This window comes from Podarcis melisellensis (genome assembly GCF_964234715.1).
Source record: "Podarcis melisellensis genome assembly, chromosome: 1".
NCBI classification, from domain to species: Eukaryota; Metazoa; Chordata; class Lepidosauria; order Squamata; family Lacertidae; genus Podarcis; species Podarcis melisellensis.
The window spans coordinates 103,981,679-103,999,294 of NC_138528.1; the positions used below are offsets into that span (position 1 = coordinate 103,981,679).

General features: G+C 45.1%; 1 protein-coding gene across 3 annotated transcripts in view; it reads left to right on the forward strand.

The window, feature by feature from the left end:
- Nucleotides 1-8,944: 8,944 nt before the first annotated feature.
- GPD2 (glycerol-3-phosphate dehydrogenase 2) overlaps nucleotides 8,945-17,616 on the forward strand; it is a 78,702-nt gene continuing 70,030 nt past the window's right edge. The window contains exon 1 of one of the 3 annotated variants that reach the window (XM_081929013.1): nucleotides 8,945-9,479. The gene's annotated coding sequence lies outside the window, so the exon portion shown is untranslated. Of the gene's footprint in view, nucleotides 9,480-9,944; nucleotides 10,038-11,366; nucleotides 11,498-17,616 lie in introns of those variants that run through there. The other 2 variants (XM_081929015.1, XM_081929014.1) reach the window with 2 other exon arrangements.

The window sequence follows — 17,616 nt, forward strand, 5'->3', positions numbered from 1 at the left end:
CCCTCTCCCTCTCCCTCTCTCTCTCTCTCTCTCTCTGTGTGTGTGTGTGTGTGTGTTACAGCTGTGGAAGGGAGAGCTGTGGTACCCATGTAATGCCCACAACCATTTCTCTGGCTTGCAAATGTGTCCAAGGGCCCCCAAGGTTGCCAACCCCCCTGCCCATGCACAGCACTGGTCTGTGGGTATTTTGGGATGTTCTGAGAGCACTTCGCCTGCTACTGGAAACAATATCTGAGTAGCAGGTGTTTTGAAAGTCTAGCTTAATTATCTGTTGTTTTTGTTTAATTAATTCTCCTGTCTTGACACTTCGATCTGACACACATTACAAAGCTCAAGCAGACAGTTACTAGATAAAATCTTTTAACAAGACGACACAGATGTTATGCGGTGATTAGATTTATTCAAGGCCTCCATGAGAACATTATATTGACACGGTTTCCTGGAAATCACAAATACCAAGCTACACCATAATAACCTCTCTCCCGTACAGGTACACCCATTTCATGTTTAACAGCTCATCAAGACAGGTAGGCCTTTAAAGGTATCTATCCGTGTAGACAAAAATACAATAAATAGACACTGCAGAGCCCGTAGCAAAGCCTGGTTTTGCAAAGGGAACCGGCAAAACAATTGCAGCAAACGTTTACAGTAAAAATTTATCATGAGGAAAACTTGTCAGTGTGGTTTAAACTTTTTAAGGCCTACCTGTTCTGACGGTGTCCCTTAAAGCACAGTGAGAGCACAGAAGCTTATGAAACAGTTAAAGGTCAGAAACACCCTAGTCCCAGATACACTTCCTTAGGAACAGCTCCTGCGTTTCAGTGCAACTTAGGGCCAACTAAGAATGCGTACGATTGCAGTGTTGTACTGCAGAGTGAAACATATTCTTTGAAAGTAAATTCTAATGAAATTGAGAAAGTGAAGTCCTACTGAAATCAACGTGCTTTGGGACTGGATACCAGTAATATGTATGTCTTCTGGTGGTATATTTTAACACCTGCCAACTGATCAGTGGTCAGCCAAACTGAATTCAATTGGAATTATTCTCAGGGAAATATATATAGGATTGCAGCCTTAGAATGACAGAATGTATAATGTATAATAGAATGTATAATGAATTTTCTCTCTTTGTCAGAGAGCTAACAGGTATATACTGCTAAGAATTGAAGTTCAAAGAAGAGCCATATACATTAATACGCTGCCTAAAATGTTACTATTGACATTCTCTGTGTAATTGCTTTTGTAGTTCTCTCAGAAAAAACAAAGATTCACTGAATGGACACTGGGATTTCCTTATTCTGATTTATTTTTAGCTGCATCGTGCTGTAAAGCTAAAGGTCACGAAAAAGAAATTGTCAAGAAGCATAAAATATTTGTTTTAGGTAGTTTTAGACAGGCTGTGTATTTTTGTGTGTGTGCTGAAACAACAAATAAAGTCTCTATCAAGACAACCTAAATTATGTGCTGATGAATGTTAAATTTCCATGGGTTAGGCTAGGCTATGGTTGTGGTGACCAGAAGGAAGGAAGACTAGTCCCCAGGCTGTACCCTAAAACAGCTAAGTAGGAGAGGGATTGGGGTATGTGCAACTTGTGATGCAGCCATGTGAAAAAGACTGGCAAAATTGCATTTTACATTAAACGATTAAATAACTGCAGCTTCTTTTTATTTTCATCTTGTGACTCTTTTATTTTCATCTTGTGACTTTTTAAAGGAATCCCTTTTTAAAGGGGTCCATTCTTCAATTAACTCTGTGTTGCAGTACAATCCTAAATTAAGACTCAAAGTTAAGTCCTACTGAGATCAATTGGGTTTACTCCCAGGTATATGGACTTTGGGTTTCAGTCTTAAGATCTTAAAGTCTATTTCTGAAGCAGCAACAATGGTTTGTACAAACAAGATCTGCATAGCTCAGGCTCATTAGCCAAAAACAGGTCACAAAGCAGGACTGATATAATAAGCACATTCTGCCACAATTGCTACTGCCACTTATACCAAGCAAGGATATTAGAGCTGCTTGTGGAATTTTAGATACAGGGATGCTCTAAACACACTGGTTTGTGGTTGCATGTGGATCTGGAGCTGATAAATTAATATTTATCAAAGAAAATTGTTTCCACAAACTCTTATTGTATAACAAGATGTTGACAGAAGCCAAGTCTCCCATTTCTCTTTCTCGTAATATTTTGTAATACAAAAACATCTTCTGATTGCTGGCTAGATAACATGTTTTAGTTCAGGGCTGATGGTGAAATAAAAACAAAATGATTATATGGATGGAAAGGGAAGGAATCTTAATTATCATCCCATATATCTGCATTGCTTAATGTCTTGCACACAGATGTATTCACAATTGTGAGAGAAATCTGTGAATCTATGGGTGGAATATCTTGTATACAAATTCCACTGAACGTCTGAAGGAGTGTCTCCACCCCCATTGTTCAGCACAGACACTGAGATCCACCTCTGAGGGCCTTCTGGCGGTTTTCCCTCATTGTGAGAAGTGAGGCTACAGGGAACCAGGCAGAGGGCCTTCTCAGTAGTTGAACTCCCTCTTGTCAGATGTCAAGGAAATAAACAATTATCTGACTTTTAGAAGACATCTGAAGGCAGCCCTGTATAGGGAAGTTTGTAATGTTTGATGTCTTAACCGTGTTTTAATTTGTTGGAAGCAACTCAGTGTGGCTAAGGCCACCCAGTCAGATGGGCGTAATAATAATAATAATGATGATGATGATGATGATAATAATAATAATAATAATAATAATAATATAGGTACTTCTGAATGTGGAGCACATCCCCCCTGCCTTTCTGTTATGCTTTGCTGCCTTTTTTGAAATAGGATTGTTGAAATTGGGATTATCAGACACCACTGCATGCAAGTCTTACCCAAACTCTGCTCCCGACCATGGTGGCAGGTGCGCAGGAAGGTCTATGCTACATTCCACCCAGAATATGTGAACATTTCTGAATGTTCAAGCCCTATATTGGATTGAACCAAGCCTCAGTTAACTTTTTGTGTGTGACACCATTAGCTGAATCATGAAATTGTGTTATTTTGAGCATATTGGAACTCTTTTTCCAAGTTACGTGCTGTTTAGTACAGGGGTCAGCAATTTTTTTAAGCTGTGGGCCGGTACACTGTCCCTCAGACCTTATGGTGGGCTGGAGAAGTGGCACCGGGGGGGGGGGGAGCTGGAAGAAGAGGCAAGGGGGGCAAGTAGTCCTCCTCCCCACCCATCAACCCTAGCCTCTGCCGCTGCCATTGCTGCTTCTTGTGGGTAGGGAAAGCGAGCGCATCCATTCCACTCTGGCCCACAGGAGCACCAGGGCGGTGGTGGAGGGAAGATGAGTGGCGCGAAAGGGCTGGCTCCAGAGAGCGGCTGCTTAAAATGGCACTCAGCCAGCTCAGCCCAGCCCCCTTCCTCCTCTAGGCAGGGTGGGGAGAAGCCAGGAGGAGGGAGGGAGGAGGCGCTGCCACGGTGTGTGTGGGGGGGGAATGGAATGGCGCAGCCCGAACGAACAGAATTCCCACGCCGATCCACGGACAGCCTGCAGTCTGGATCCTGAAGGCAATTGGGCCTGATCCAGCCCGCGGGCCTTAGTTTGCCGACCCCTGGTTTAGTAGCTAGGGATGGGGGAGAAACCTGATTTAGTTCACATTTAAGGCCAAAGCTACGTCACTCACACTTTTGGAAACAGCAAGTGCACTGAAACACAGCCATCCTCTGAAATTCACACTTCTCCATGAAGTAAGCTCCCATTTGGGTGGGGCAAGGCTTGCTGATCAGCACTGATTGTGCACTCTATCAATATCTTCCTAGTGCAGCTGAACAGGCTCACTGTCTGTGCCCATCAGCTGATTGGCGATGAGAGCAAGCCCCCCTGGACTTTAAAGGGGCTCACTGCAACCACTGATCAGCTGACTGGCAGCTCCTGTGAGCCCCGTTGAACTCTGACAGGGGGGCATAGCTGCTCACCTGCCAAAGGTGGCGCATGGAGCTGGGGGCATTAAGGCTCTGTTCTGCTGGTCAGTTCCAGTTCCTCACCCTTCATGTAGTGTACAGCATGTCAGATGTAGGCTTGTGAGGGCCAGGTTCACACCTGTACTAAGCCATGATGGTCGCTGGTTGAGCTTCAGCCAATCACTCCCTATTCCCTGATTTAATAACCTCTCACGACATTGTTGTAAGGGCAGAATAGGGTAGTAGTGATATGAGCACCTCAATCTCAATAGTGGTGACAGATTTCAGCACGTCATTTGGTTCAATGTCCTTGAGATCAAGGTCACTGGAGACTTACAGAATTTCTACAATATAAGATTATTTTTACAATGTATATGCTGAACATAAGATGGAAGGCTCATAACACTGGCACTCCCAACAGATTCAGATTCCTCATTAGGTTTCTCTGGAGCCATAGCTTATGATGCTGTGCAGAGAGAAAGCATCTTTTTTTGAACCCCAGCCCCACCCCAAGGCACATTTTTCCTTCTTACACACTTAAACAGCCCCCTCCCCACACACCTTGATATCATAACCTCTAGCTGGACAAGAGGAGTAGAAGAAAGAAATACTCCCTTATACTGGGCTTCCAGAAATGTCTCCACTCTTTAACTCCTGTGAACTCAGCACCCCAGCAGTCCTGTTTTTCTGCATAATCTTACCGTACCACTATAAAATCATGGGAAAAGGGGATCCCCAAAAAACCATTTAGTCCAACCCCCAAGGGCATTACAGTACCCTTGGAGGAAGGAAGGAAGGATACAAATATCCTTAGTGTCTGGAAACTATTTGTTCAAATTTAAATACCACAGCCCTCCTCAAGAGGTCAAGCCTGAGAACATTTACCTGGTTTGGCTCTGGAGCAGCTCAGAGAGTTTGGAGACAGGTGTGGGTGTGGGTGTTTACACACACACACACACACACACACAGTGGTACTTTGGGTTACACACGCTTCAGATTACAGACGCTTCAGGTTACAGACTCCACTAACCCAGAAATAGTACCTCGGGTTAAGAATGTTGCTTCAGGATGAGAACAGAAATCATGCTCCAGTGGCGCAGTGGCAGCGGGAGGCCCCATTAGCTAAAGTGGTGCTTCAGGTTAAGAACAGTTTCAGGTTAAGAACGGACCTCCGGAACAAATTAAGTTCTTAATCCAAGGTACCACTGTGTGTGTGTGTGTGTATATATATATATATATATATATATATATATATATATATATATATACACAGTGATACCTCATGTTACATTTGCTTCATGTTACTTTTTTTAGGTTGCGTCCCGCGGCAACCCGGAAGTACCGGAACGGGTTACTTCTGGGTTTCGCTGCTCATGCATGAGCGCTAAATCGTGCTTCACGCATGCGCACAAGCGCCAAATTGCGCCATGCACCTGCGCAGATACGGCGCTTCAGGTTGCGGGCTTTTCATGTTGCAATCGGGCCTCCAGAACGGATCCCGTTCGCAACCAGAAGTACCACTGTATATAATATTTTCTTACGAAAAGAACTGGTTTGGTTTAGGGACTCCCTGACCTCGTCATTGCTCCTGGGACGTGTTATCTCTGCGCGCTTTCAGCAGTGCTCCCAGGATACAACCTGCACATTATTTTTTTAAAAAGCAAAACAGATTGCTATAGACACATCAGAAGTCTCCAGGGCTTTCCCCCCTGCTCCAAAGGGAACTGGCCTTTCAAAGGCGGCCTTGAATATCCCATGGTATTACCTGCTCTTGGATTTTATACTGTTCTGAAAAACACTCCATTACTTTTTCCCCCTCCTTCTCTCTCTTGCACATAAGGTCCTGGAGAGTTGTAAAGAAAAGAATCGAAATTAAAATATGCATTAAAAACACTACACTTCTAAAGGATATGGCTGTGATCTGGTGCAATGACGCTATACTGTAAGCTTTGGTAGTGTTCTGCTGAGGCCGATGAGATTGAACGCAAGAAGAGCCCCACTGCCTGTTATCAGATCAAAGGTGCATCTAATCCAGCATTCACTGTTGGGACGTGAAGGCAGCAGCTCTCCCCCGTTTCCCACCAGCATCTAGCATTCAGAGGCATACTGCATTTAAGGCTCCTGTTTTATGGCCACTTTTCTGGAAGCCCCAATGGGGAAGAGCCATGGCTCAGCGGTAGAACATCTGCTTTGCATGGAGAGGGTCCTTGGTTCAATCCCTGGTATCTCCAGGAAGGGCTGGGAGAGGGGGCTGTCTGAAACCCTAAATAGCTGCTGCCCATCAAGAGTAGATGAGGGCTTCCCAGCCTGTGGTCTGTGGGCCACTAGTGGTCCACAAGCCTAATTCAGGTGGTGTGTAATGCGTCCCTGTGGATTTATGGTCAGGAGATGGCACATCCACCATGTTAAATATTCATACTGCTTTTTTATTGCTTCTTTTAATTCTTATATTGTACTTTATTGAATTCCAGTTTGAATTCCAGTATATGGAATAATAAAATCAAAAATGTAACAAAGAAAAGAAGCAATGAAATATGGTGAAAAACCATATGGTATCAAGTATAGCGCACCTTACAGAAAAATCATTAAGTGGCCTGTGGGAAATTTTTCAAATGGTCCATGGGAAAAAATGGCTGGGAACCACTGGAACTGACAATACTGAGCTAAAGGGACCAATGGTCTAACTCTGTATAAGACCCAGATAGGTAGCTGTGTTGGTCTGACGCAGTCAAAATAATAATAATAAAAAAAAATTGTGCATGCACACAAAAGCTTATTCCCAGAACAAACTTAACTGGTCTCTACGGTGCTACTGAACAATTTTTAAATTTATTTCGTTTGTATAAGACCGCTTCCTATGTTCTTGTTGCAAGTGAATGTGCTGTACTTAGAATCAGGGGTGCAGCTCACATAATATCCATGAAATCTGGGGATATTCTGGTTTGACTTTGCTTTTGTTCTTTGTGCAAAGAAATATTTATTGTATTTATTTATCAAAATATTTATTTGTATTTATTTCTTTTTTTAAAATTAAATTTGCACACCGCCCTATACCTCTAAATCTCAGGGCATGTGTTTAGAATACACACACATACACACACAGTGTTTTGTAAATAAAAATGTTCAAAGCGGTGTTCAAAAGCGTAAGTTGTAAAATAACGAAGTTGTAAAATAAAATGAAACCATAGCTAAAAACAGTAAATATTAAATGTCAAGGTGATGGACAGGGAAGTTAGGCAGGGCTTATTCCAGCTAGGATTTGTTTTGACCATCCCTGGGCTTGCTTCCCATTCCAGAAAAGTCTCATCTTGACTGAAGTGTGTGGAACTCTCGCTTGGATGGGAGGCAGTGCAGCAGGAGCAAGGGAACAATGGAAAAGGGTGGAAATGTTAGGGTGAACTTTGTAGGAAAGGTTAAGCATTGGGCAGGGCGCGTATAGTCAGCAAGTTTACCTCTGTTCAGATACTGAACTTAGTTATCTAAGCGGAAGCTGCAGCAAAATGTTGTAGTGGGTAGATTGCTTCTGTTCAAGGTTTTAGCCAGCCAGGACCTGTTTTATGACACAGCCAGTCACTGATTTTCCAGTTGTCCCCACCCCCCCGCCAGCATTTTGTAGCCACCACACATGCTCAGTTCTCACTGAGCTGCACTTGGGCTTTTAACCTCCTTAGTGCCCCCCACCCCACTATTTTTGTACTTCCAGAAATCTTGTTTCCCCAAACCTGCTACCTTCCTCTTGTGCTTGGTGATGTTTTGGAAACATAAATTCACACCAGGGAGCTTGCTATTAGTTTATACCAAAGGTGTGGAAACCTCAGGCCTGGGGGCTATGTAAGGGTGAAAATGAGTTCGCTATTCACAGGCAAACAGGAATTTCATGTAGGAAAGGGAGGGAAGAAGAAAGGGTATCTCCATTCATTCTTCAACAGTCCACATGCTAGTTGCAGAGGAAGGAAAACTCAACTCTTCATGAGCAGAATGGAAACAGTGGGCTAGTGTTGGATGAGTGGATTGCTCTGTCCTTCTGTGCCGGTTGCCTTGGTAGAACTTGGGAGTACATTTAACCCGCCCTCCCAATAAACCCCTAACCTGTGACTAACTTGCGTTTCAATGGTAGTTGTTTCTCCAAGGTCAGCATGGAAATGCCAACTGCTAGATTCTTAGCAAGCTGGCAACTTTGGGGTTTTTTTGGGCAGGCTAGTAACTTTTGAGGGCTTATTTACAAGGCTGAAGTAAATAAACACATGCAATTCCTGGCGACAAGCTATTCTGTGATGGTTAACTACATTTTACAGTGGTACCTTGGGTTACATACACTTCAGGTTACATACGCTTCAGGTTACAGACTCTGCTAACCCAGAAATATTACCTCAGGTTAAGAACTTTGCTTCAGGATGAGAACAGAAATTGTGCAGCAGTGGCTCAGCGGTAGCAGGAGGCCCATTAGCTAAAGTAGTGCTTCAGGTTAAGAACAGTTTCAGGTTAAGAACAGACCTTCAGAACCAATTAAGTTCTTAACCTGAGGTACCACCGTATTTCATTCTCCCTCTAAGAAGGCATGTTGGGGACGGAGGCATGATGTCTTGCCTCCTTTTTGAGGGATGCTATTGAGTAGCTTCCTCATAGATAGCAAGTGGCCCACAGGCAGCTACTGAACTGCTTTGGCCAGGGAAGATAGCAGAGTTGATAGAGCATAAGACTCTTAATCTCAGGATTTGAGCCCTACACTGGGCAAAATATCCCTGCATTGCAGGGGGTTGGACTAAATGACCCTCACGGTCCCTTCCAACTCTATTATTCTCCTATGACCTGGTTGTAGTCTGACACTCTAACCACTACTCAACGCTGTCCTCGTTCCACTTCCCCATTCTTTTGCCTGGAAGACCATCTTGTCTCCCCATTTCCACCCCTGCCAAAACTTTAGCAAGTACAAACATTTTTTAAAAAGTAGTGGGGATAAACACAACTGCATACTTAAAAACAACACCACCCTGATCCTTGGTTGGCCGAGGAACCGTTTCTGTGTGTCTCTAACTCCTTGGCAGTGCCTTGCCATTTCTGAAAACCCCAGAGTCCCATTTCTCTTTCTGGGGGGGGGGGGGCACCTTAGCCTTGGCAGGCGAGCCTGTAAGAGGAGAGGCCTCGGAGGAGGGCACGTTTCCAAAAAAGAAGTGCCTCTTCTGGTGTCTCCCTCGGGACTTCCACACGTGTTTGCAAAGGCAGGCGATGTCTCTCCTTCTCCCGCGCCAAGCCCAGCCGGGACCTTACGGGAACCTGCTTCCTCGCTAGCCGGTTAGTGGAGACACGCCTTAAGGAAGCGGCGAGGGAGGGAGAAGCAGCAGCAGTTGAGTAGCAATAGCAGCAGCGGCAACAGCAGCGAAGGGAAGCCGCCGCTGGGGCCTCTCGTCTCCGCGCCTGGGCAAGAAGACGTCGCCCCGGGGAAAGAGGCGCCGCGCCGGGAAGGCAAACCCATGCGGACTCACTAAGCAGGTGCCGGGCTGGAAAAGAAGCCAGGTAAGGGCGGCGCGCAGCTCAGGAGGTGGCGGCGGGGGTCGCCCCTGCGCGCAGCGCGGAGAGGCCGCCGTGGTGCGCGCGGGGAAGGCGGATGCTCTGCGCGCAGGCGGGCGGCGCCTGGGCCTAGCGGAGCCGCGGGTTCGCGTGCGGGGTCTGCCTGGCGCGAGGCCGCAGCTGGGCAGCGCAGGAGCCGGGGGTGGTTGCGGTGGCGGCGCGCCTCCTTCCCGCTCGCCACGAGGCTTCCTCCGCCGCAGGGCCCGGTGCGCGCCAGACTGCCTCGGAGCCGCCGAGCGCCTTTCTCCTCGGGGCTCCCGCGCTCGGCTGCGGGCGCCTGGGCAGCCCGGGGGCGCCGGCGTCGTTGTCTTGCTCGGCCGGGGGAAAGGTGAGCCCGGTCCAGGCCTCGGGGAGGTGCTGCCGCGGGGACTCCTCCTCCTCCTCCTCCTCACCGGCCGCCTCCCTCTCCAGGCCAGGCGGCGAGAGAGTCCCAGGGAAAGCAGTGGCGGCGGCGTGGCTGAGCCTCGGAGGAGGAGCAGGGTCTCTTCTCTCGGCCGGGAAACTGTGAGTCTCCTCCTGGAACTCCTCGGGGCCCAGATAGGGACCTAAGAGGCAGGGGGCTTTATCAGGGTTCTCTCTCGACCTCCCCACCCAGCCCGAGCCTGGTTCAGCCCCAGAACCTGTTGTCGATGCAAGGGGCTCATGTGGTACAGGTGTGAAGAAGGCGAGGCCACCTCCGATCATGTGCAGAAGGCTTTGTCCTCGCGGTGTGGCTGATGCTGAGCACCCCTCGCATTTTCTTTGTTTGGGAGCTAACCCACAGGTTTCCACCCGCATCGATAGATGGGACTAGTGGGGCAGGAGTAGTACTGGCCCTTCCTCACAATCTGTTTTGATTCTGGGGGTCAGCTTCCCCGCCACATGTGATGTAGCAGTGGACTCAGAAGTGCTGTGAACATGGGCCAAGTGCTCTCTCCCCAGTTGAATAATCCCAGCATGTCTCAGCATATCTGGGTCAAGGGGAAATTCTGCGAGGGTGAACCTTAGCACTTCTCGTTTTAGAAATGAGAGGCCCCTCAACAGTATAACCTTATAGGGAAAATTGTGAAGTGGTTGACTTATTTATTTTATTTATTAACTTTGATTAGGACTCTCTCTCTCTTTTTTAAGTGGTCCATCCCAAATCAGTTGTCTGGGTGTTCTTTCTAGATTCTAGTTTGTAAATAGTAACTAATCTCTTCCTCCTCCTTATTATTGATTTAATGCAGGCAGTATAAAATGGGAGTGCTGTGAAAGAGTATGAATGGAATGCAGGGCTGGCCCTACTGTTAGGCAGAGGGAGGACTTCAGGAGAACGACATCTCTGTAAAGCACATGTTGTGGTTGCCATGGGAACACTGGCAGCAAAGGTCTTTCAGTGACAGTCTGTTTCCTGGTCTGACCATGTACCTTTACATACATTGTGAGTTTCTCCACATTCCCTGCCCCACCAGCCTTCAGGAACTTGCCGCTCAGTGGTTGCAAGTCATGAGGTCAATAATTGTTTATGCTAGAACCAGCACTTGCATGTGGGTGGGTGTCGGAACTGCAGGGAAGCTATTTCCAGTTGTATTATTGAGGTGAGAGTAATATGTGCTCTGGCCTTGAGTATTTATATCTGCCTGTTGCCAGGGCTGGCCTCTATTGGGGTAACTGAGGCATCCCTCACATCGTTTTATCGTGTTTTTAATATTCTGTTGGGAGCTGCCCAGAGTAGCCGGGGAGGCCTGGCCAGATGGGCGGGTATAAGTAGTAAATTATTATTATTGTTACTATCCGTTGCATCTGCCATCCATCCGGAACTCTAGGCTGCTAGTTAAAATTCTGCTGCATCTCCTGTCACCATGGCAATGATGTTTGAGGTCATTGAAGCTGGCATGAAGGAATAATACTACTATAGCAATGGGACCATGGATCCTTGTTTAACCTCAACAGGAAACCACAGGAGAAGCAGTACAGGAAGTGAGAGGATGCAAGGTTTACCTGTATTTACCTGTAGGTATCTAATGGCCGGCTAGCCAAGCTAGACTTCTCTGTGGCTCCTGGTGCACTCATGGTTGGAACATGTATATGTGCATGTTTGTGCACTCCCACAGAAGGAGCGATTGTTCATCAAGCCTCACTCACCTGAGACCTGGAGAAGCAAGAGGTCAGGTCCTCAGCCTGGAAGCAGTGGTGATAGATATCTTGCTCTTTGAAGATAGATTCGTGACCCTGTGCAGTGGCATCTTAAAAACCTTTTACCCTGTTCCAGCTCAAACTGTATGTTTAGCCAGCTACATATAGCCTTTAACCAAGTGCTTAGCAGAGTATCATGATATTTTCACAACCCCTTGTAGGGAAACAGAGAGTGAAAGAGTGTTCAATTCAACCTGTGTTACCAGCGGCCAGATTTTTAAGCATTCAGAGCCAGAACTGGCTAGGTTTTTGTATGATCTGTATGACTGGTCACCGGATTTTGTATGATTGGTCATCAAATTTCACCATGTATTTCACAAATAGTGATTCATTTTAGTTTTTGCTTTCTAAATCTTGGAATAAGCCCAAAGTATGGTATAAGATTCCTTCACATTAGTCATTAAAACCCTTTTCCTTCCCTCTTTTTTTAAACCAATGCTTAGGATTGAATCTCAACCCATCTACTTTTATAGAAGCAGTCATTAAGTTATCACTTAAGCAGAAAGTTTTGTGTTACTGCAAACAGATTGGTTAACAGCTGCCTGCTTGTGTCCTTTCCCAGTTCAGATATTCCTCATGTGGAGGTTTATCTGATATACCAATCCTCTTCAAAGACCCGTCAAAAATAAGGTTAAGGTTTCTGGGTGGGTGAATTTTTTTTGCCATTAATAGGTGTCTGTTAAGCTCAATGCACTTATTTTTGTGTGTTGAGAATTGTTAACCAACACATAGAATGAAAACTGCTAATGATGCCTTATGAAGCATTGATCTTGGTTGTTGGATAGGTAGTACTGTATAGATAAGTACATGTGAATGGTGTGCCCTTGTAGACCTCCTATACCAAAATGGGGGGGGGGGGATAACAGGGCACACTGCTTTGAATGATGCAGCAAGCCAAATGATATCTAATCAGGCCTGCATGTTCATGCAGTTCTAGTAAACTCATAGTTTGACTTACTGTGTCATGTGAACCAGATGCTACCTTTAAAAATCCTTAACCTTTCTGTTCTCAATCTAATGGTTCTGTGTCTAGAAAACTTGATGCAACACTTTCTTGATAGGCTTAATTTATTTTTTTAACCAAAGGGAGGTACATTTGGAAAGGATATATAGTGGTACCTTGGGTTACATATGCTTCAGGTTACATACGCTTCAGGTTACAGACTCTGCTAACCCAGAAATTGTACCTTGGGTTAAGAACTTTGCTTCAGGATGAGAACAGAAATCATGCTCCCGTGGTGCAACGGCAGCGGGAGGCCCCATGAACTAAAGTGGTGCTTCAGGTTAAGAACAGTTTCAGGTTAAGAACGGACCTTCGGAACGAATTAAGGACTTAACCCGAGGTACCACTGTGCCTCCTAATATTCCAAGCTGCTTAGGGACAAAGGTGCAAAATGCCCAAACTTATTTTAGCGACTTAATTAAGTAGTTTGAATTGTGCTGTTTTCTCATATATTATGCTTAAAATCTCAGAAGCAGCTAGACATGTTTCTACTAGTTCTTAATCCCATTTAAGTGCACCCATGATACCTAGAAGCAACTTCCATCTTCATCCTAGCATGCATGCATGCATAGAGGGAGTGGCCTACAAGTGGTTGTGTTTTGTTAAACTTGACTTCCTTAGTGGCAGTAAGAGGGATGTAGGTCATCATCAGCAAGTCTGGTCCTGTTTCAGCGCATTGACAAATCTGCTTGGTACTTCTGCAGAGCTTTACAGAAGGCACTTCTTGCAGATACTTGTTAATACTGTTATGCTGTGCCTGATCCCTTTAGATTTAACATGGCTAACTGCATAAACAACACAACTTACAAATTCATTGCAATGTCATTGAAGGGATAAAACTGCCAGCACCTAAGAAGTAAATAGAAAGTTATAGGTTTTGCATTGTTTATTGCTAGTCAGTAGGGAAAAGCATTTTGGTACCTTAGAACAGTGTTCCCTAACCTGTGGATCCCAACCTGGGTCACAAAGCTTGCCCAGGTGGGTTACAGTAAACCCGAAATAAGCATTGGCTTTAATTTGTAGCTGGGTCCTAATTGAACTGCAGCCTATCAGCAGCAGCACCGACCTCTGCCCATTAACCAGTTGCTGGAACCCATGATGCAAACATCCTTGCTGAATGTAAGCACACACTTGTTTGTTCCAAATTCTTCCTGCCCAGCTGGAGAGGCATTGTAATTCCTCAGTGCCAGCCATGGCTTGCATCCATTTTCTTTCCTTGCCGAAGCAACTCTGGGAAAGAGAAGCAGAGAAGGCTTTTGAGGAGCTCCTGTGGGAGAGATGGAGGAAGGTGGAGGGGGAAAGGGGGTGTTGGGGAGTGATGAAAGATGTAGCTGTGACGATCTTGTTGAGGATTGCAGTCTGTTAGTGCTGTGGACCTATATAGAGTAACTCTAGTGGAACTCAGTGGGAATTACCGCTGAGTAGATGTTAGTATAGGACTGCCATCCTAAGCACACTTAACAGTGCAGCCCTAACCATGTCTACACAGAAATAAGCTGTATGGAATCCAGTGAGGCTCACTTCAAGATAAGTGGGCTTGTTTTCCAGCCTTACTAAGTAATATGGTCTAGTAAAAATAGTGAAAATTACTTCGTCCAAGTGAGCATGTTTAAGGTTATGTCGCAAGGATGCAATCCGATGCACAATTACCTGGAAATCAGTCCCATCAAATCTACTTCAAGTCATAAAACCAAGCTATGGGTGGTGATGCTTAAATATTACTGTTCAGTTGATTTGTGGATTTCACCGTTTTATCTGTTGCCCCAGAATAAATAACTTCATGTTGCAAAATGGGAAGGTGGAGAGGTGTTTAGCACCTGGCAGCTCTTTCCACATGTTACACGAGCTATAATTAAGGTTTGGCACATGGCTTATGGTTTGTTGGGGAGATCGAAACCATGAGCCCGGGGTTTGTAGGGCACATTAAGGCAAACCATGCTATAGTTTAGCACAGTGCAGCATGAGAACAATTGGGGTGGAGCAAAGCAGCTGCAGTCTTCTCTTTAGGCTCCTGTGCATTCACACTAAACTTGTGTAGTTGCACTAAGTCATGCGACGCAGGCTGTTTGGTCTGATTTAACTCTGAAGAAATCCAGCTGCCATAAGGAGGATGGCTTGCTTGACACATTAATGTGTCTGGGGGGAAAATATTGATGCTGAAATCGTAGACCCTCTTACCTGGGAGTAAGACCCTTTAAATTTGGTGGGATTCACTTTCAGTAGATGTGTATACGCTTAAACTGTGAACCAGCAGAAAATAAGAAGGAACACAAAACAACCACAACAAATTAGAAAAAAGACATATTGATGCAAAAACCTAGAATGCTTGTAAATTTGGGACAGTTTTTCCGTTAAATACTCTACATATTGTGACTCGAGAAACTTTACCTGCTTGTATCTAGCCTTAACCAAAGTGAGGGTGGGAGGGAAGAAAGAAAGAAAAATCTAAAAAGCTTGGTCCTTTTCTTTTTAGAGTCAAATGTCAAGCTGCTTCCCTCCCTGGTGTCCAAATGCAATCTCTTTTTAATTAAAAAGGAGGGGGAAAGCCAATTGCTTGGCTTGCGCCCCTGGTTGATAGCAACGAAGAATACAACTTGACTCCCTGTGAACAACTCAGCTTCAAAAAAATACCAAGCGCCATTGCCTTGCAGAACAGACAGTGTTACCGTTATTATTGACCAGTTGTCTTTGTGATCACCTAACCTGAGTTTTCCTGTAGCCACCAACTAAATATTTTAGTCTTTAAGTAAAGCATACTGGGCATATGCCTCAGTTCTTCCATACGACGAACCAATGTCATGGTTTAAAACTACAATTTTCCTTTCAGTTTCCTCCATCTCCACTTTACTCAAACTTCTGTGGTTGCCTTAAACTGCCATTTCCACCTTCTCAATAACCGTTCTTGTTTCCATGTCATGGCCAATGCCATGATGCAATCTATCTTCCCTTTTTACTCCCCAATTGAGCTCTGACTCACAACTCCAGGATTGTGATGTAGCACTACAAATCCTCCAATGGGGGCTGCATGATGACATTCTGACATTTTTATTATATAGAGAAATATAATGCTAAGAGAACCTTGTGCATTAGTAACGCCTGCAACAATCGGATATGGAGGAACCAACCTTGTGCAGTATGGGGAAAAATAGTGACTAGGAACATAGGAAGATTCCTCATACTTTTAGACCAGCGGTGGCCAAACTTGGCCCTCCAGCTGTTTTTGGGACTACAACTCCCATCATCCCTAGCTAACAGGACCAGTAGTCAGGGATGATGGGAACCGTAGTCCCAAAACAGCTGGAGGGCCAAGTTTGGCCATGTCTGCTTTAGACCGTAGGTCCATCTATGTCAGTATTGTCTGCAGTGACTGGATGTTAGGGGTCTCCAGGGTTTGAAGTGGGTGACTTTCCCAGCCTTACCTGGAGATTGAATCTGTGGCTTCCTTCTCTTCTACTTCCCTTCTACAGCCCTTCCCCTGGATCTTAACCTGGCTGTTAACTATGCACAGTACAGAGTTCACGCTGACTTGATAGTGGCTATAATAGTATAGTTAGTTTTATTTTTCATTATTTATTTATTATTTTATCTCCAGCGGTAATGCTCACAAGACTGCCTTTTTTCTGCCGAAACAGTTTTCAGTAGTGCACCTGTTCTAGCCAGTTATTCTGATGTCCCAAAGAGTTATATTAAAAGGAGGTTGCATGCAGACCTAATTTGAAGATTGATATGGGTGTGCTGAGCCATTCTTGCATTCTTGGCAGCCACAGGTCTTCCTGGGAAAAAAATGAAAGCTGCAGTGATCAGTCAATTAATCAGTTAATCAATTTAAAACGTTTTAATCGACTGAAAAGTGTTGCCATTTAATTTTTTTATTAGCTGAGTTTAACAAAAGTTAATGGATTGTATCTAAGCCATACCCAGAGCTGGCCCATTGAAATCATTGGTCATGTCTGTAGATTTCAATGGGCCTGCAGTTTCAATCCATTTATTATAATACAAAGCATTACAAGAACAACCTGCCCCTTTCCTGTTTTACCTGAAGAAATGCCTCTTGGAAATAATATGAGCACAGCATTTTTAAAAACGAGGAGCAGAGCTTTTTTCAGCTGGAGCTCACCAGAATTCAAGTGGGCACCATAAGAGAACAAGGGAGGTGTTCCTGGTGAGCTCTGGCACCTCATTTTCTAGAAAAATAGCCCTGACAAGGAGTATATTTTCCCCACAAAAAACCTGTTGTTTTCGTCTTCTTATTTAAATATCTTGTAAGCCCAATTGAACAGTGGGATTTTCTCATCTAAACATTCATAAACTTGCATGATCAGTCAACTGAGATTTCTTATGACAGGCATTGTTTGCTTGTTAGAGTGGGGAACCTGTGACCCAGGGACCAAATGCAGCCCTGCGAGCTTCTCTGTCTGACCCATGGGACTCTCTCCACTCTCCACTTCCTCCTGAGCCACACACCCTCTCCCCATGCCATGTCCTCCTTCACTGGCTCTGCTTTGTTCCTTCCTCAGGTATTTTTGCCTGGCTAGAATGTGTCCTCGGATAATCCCATTTGCTTGCCTGGCTGAAAGATTGAGTGGTATGCAGGCGTGCGTAGAACCTACTTAGAAGGCAAAATGTTCATTTGTTGCTCTAGCCCCATCCACCACTGCTGTGTGGCCCCTGGAAGGTCGCTCGGAGAATAATGTGGCCCTTGGGGTGAACAAGGTCCCCCAACCCTGTGCTAGAGGTTCAGATATTGAAATGATGTACACTTTAATAGCCACGTGACTTGAATGCATGGTCAGAGACTGATTTTGGGGTGTGTTTTTTGGAGAAGAGCTTTGATTTTGAAAGAAATAACTGGCAAGATGATGTCTCGGAGGTGAATTATTTATAGTTTGGAGTGCGCAGACAGGATTTCACTGTATCCCACCC